Source organism: Schistocerca nitens, chromosome 1 (assembly GCF_023898315.1).
Source record: "Schistocerca nitens isolate TAMUIC-IGC-003100 chromosome 1, iqSchNite1.1, whole genome shotgun sequence".
Taxonomy (NCBI): Eukaryota; Metazoa; Arthropoda; class Insecta; order Orthoptera; family Acrididae; genus Schistocerca; species Schistocerca nitens.
In genome coordinates this window covers 686,475,429-686,478,885 of record NC_064614.1, presented here as the reverse complement: position 1 = coordinate 686,478,885, position 3,457 = coordinate 686,475,429, and positions in this window count along the sequence as shown.

Below are 3,457 nucleotides of genomic sequence, written 5' to 3'. Positions count from 1 at the left end.
GAAAATAACTGAGGACGTAGGTTCCAACTGCTACGCTGAGAGGAAGAGGTTGACACAGGAGAGCAGTTCGTGGCGCGCCGCATCAAACGAGTCAGAGAAGCCGTTGACCACTGCGTTGTCGATGATGAGGTGTAATGCCTGAAATCTGGCATTCTCGACATAGTCTTGGCACTGTATATCTCAGAATATTGAATTTGCTAACAATTTCCGAAGTGCACGTCCCGTACGTCTAGCTGCAACTACCATTCCGACGTCATGTGCGGCCGTAACCAGGTCGGAAACTTTTTCACCTGAGTCATGTGAGTAAAAATGACAGTTTTTTCAATACGCTGTCCTTTTGTACCTTGTGTACGCGGTACTACTGCCATCTGGATACGTGCACATCGCTATTGCATGATTCTTGTCTCTTCATTGCACTTGCATTTTTGAGTCATCGTTTTGCCCCGCGCCTTTTGAACAAGCCATGTAGTCAATAAGAAATCTCGAGTTTAGGAGCATTGTTTACAACGAAGTAGTACGCTCTTAAGTTGGACGGTGAATATGCGACACAATGGTTGTTAATCTCCTCATTAGTTGATGAACAGTGCACAAGGAACGCTGGAGGAAGGCTTCGGGCGGTATGTGGGGCCGGATCGCCTGCTGAGGAGAGAGTGGTCGGCGTTCGGTGCCAACGTGTTGTCCGTGGTCGTCCGCCCATTCTAAAACAGTTTTCGGCTAACCGAGACCCTTTCACCTCGCCCAGCGGAGCCGCCGCGCAACGATTTAGCTGCGGGACACCGGCCGTTAGCACCTGCCACGCCTTTATCTATTGACCCGGAACATGCGACCGGTATCCTTACTTGACACTGGCTGCACGCAACCAGAGTAGGCTTTCCACTTAATACTCAGTTTTTCGGCACACCGAGGAGAAAACGCAGTTTCTTGGTGTATGAAGTTATCTTCTGGTAAGTTTGCTGCTCTGGCACTGACCTATGTCATGCGGTATGCAATCACTCTGATTGGACCTGAAAATGAGCTCGTTCAGTTATCCATGATGGAACCTTCAGAGGCCCTCTGCATTTTTAATTGAAAAAGTTATTTTAAGGTCTCCAAGCCTTATAGACGCAAAGAGAAAAAGGAACAGAGAAAATATGGTCAGCTACTTGTCCTCGGTGGATCACTAGGGAGAAGAGTAGACCAGGGTCTGCACCAATAAAAATCATGTAGTACATTGTATCCAAGCTGCAAAATAAATTCTGTGGAGAGGACTCTCCTCCACTGAGATAATGTTCTGCCAGAGAACATGAATCAGTCCGAAGAACCAGGATAATACGAACAGAAATAAGTTCATCGTATCAAATGGACGTTGCTGCCATTAACGGCAACGTCTGTGGAAAAGATCGAATCCGGGAAAAGAAAACGAAGGGTCGCTTACTCGACCTGTATTCGACCAACCACTGGGAAAATAGGAAGTCTCCTGCGGAAATTCGGCATCCAGATATATTAGTATCAGAAGTAAAATTTTCAGAAAAGATATCTTAAAACCTTCAAAACCTTTTATAATACCCATTATTTCGAGCATCACGGTTTTAGAACTTAGTACATCGTGATTGATGAGGAGAACTCTGATGTTATGCATTTAATTTTTATGTCAAAGAGCAGTTCTCCCATGTTGATAGTAATTTTCGACCTGATGATAATTTAACAATGATGATTAAACATCAAAATTGGTCGAAAATAATAAAAGTGATTAATGTAACACTTTCGGCTGTTTCAAGAGCTGTACAGCACTACCATCGAAAAAAATTAAAATTTGTACTTTGTGATTGTAATTGCTGTCTAGCCTACGAAAACAGGGTGTATTCGAGACTCTGTGCCAATGAGACTCTGTCTGTGTCACAGGTAATTAGAAAATTCTAGAACAGATGTACGTAACATCAGTGCTAAAGCCTACTGAAATAAGCAGCAAACGAGGCCGTCGTTGCCCGAAATATAGTACGAAATGAGACACAGAAAGATCCATATCTAGATATAAGTTATAAGTTTGGATATGAACATTTTACGAACGAACTTTCCATACATTTTAAATCATAAAACCGTTTATAACGTCAAGATAAAAATTTTGTTCCACTTAAATATTGCTGTCATGTAAAATAATAAATGTGCCAGATTTAGACTAAATCCATCCAATAGTTTCTGACACATTTGTTCCTGAAATGAGAAAATTTTAAGTTGATGAAAAGTCGTTTTAAAGTTTCAATGAAATGTTTCAAAAAATTTTTAATCATTCTTTAGCTAAAACTGCCCATATCCATATTTCAGTTCTTCCTTATCATCCTCTGCAGCTCTTTTAGGGCCTCTGCTCCTTTGCCTCGCAATTTTTTCTTTATTCTTTACTGAAGTGTCCACCTTCGTAATTCGTTGCTCATCAATGATCCGCAGCATCTGTTCAGTGCTGACTCCAGGTGTAAAGCCCAACTTGCTGACGATGTTTAGTCTTGCCACTTTCTCATCATTAAACACTGGTGAATCTTCCAAAGCAGAAATTTTCAGTACCAAATTGGAAATAAACACAGTCTTTCAACATCTCTTCCAAATAAGAGCACTGAAACTTTCATTAGATTTCTTCGTTTTGTCATGCAGACATTTTTCTAGCAGTTCTGGTGAAACCATTGCTCGAAACGTTGGTTTAATGGCCAGTGACACCTCATAAGGAAGATTATTTTAATGGCTGTAAGCTTTCCCACTTCCCTTGCCTTTCAGAAATTTGCACAATTTATTAGAACCTAGGCCATGTTGAGGTGTAGTGTCTGTCGACAAGTAATGAAACCAAATGGCCCATACTGCCTCCCTCATACTATCCAAATCTGTGAGATTATTCCTAATTGCAGCGCCAAAATAGAATTGAAGGTGTCAATTCTCTTCTCTGTTATTCTGTTTTTACCTCCCAGTGGCTTCCCATTTCTCAGTAGGTTGGCTTTACTGTCTGCAACAAGTCTTCTGAGTCGTGCACTCAGTCTCTTCTGAATACGGCCTAAGCACTACAATTTTTCAACAGCACAGTCTTTTCCATAGAGATGCTTTCAGTTGCATTCTTGAAACCACTAGAGTCTCCATCTCATAAGTAGTGTGTGTATATTACTCCATACTTTCGAAAAGACCTATGGAAAACGCGTTAGATGAATTCGCAATTGCGAATAATGGTGTTCATCTAACGTGTTTCGTAACGGCTGTGCTCGGCACAGTGCATCGTCATCAGAATAACGCAGGTACTGCAGTATCGTACCTATGGAAAATGAGTTTCATACCAGCAGCTTTCTTCCCACCACTAGAGCCTACATAATTCCTGCTGCAGACAGTGTTGTGAGCAGCTTGCCATTCTGTTTCTTTACTCGCATCATTACATTTCTTGCGCAAGGAACATACAGAACAATATTTAGACATCACCTGTAAGTCTACTACTTTTCCAGTGTCAACA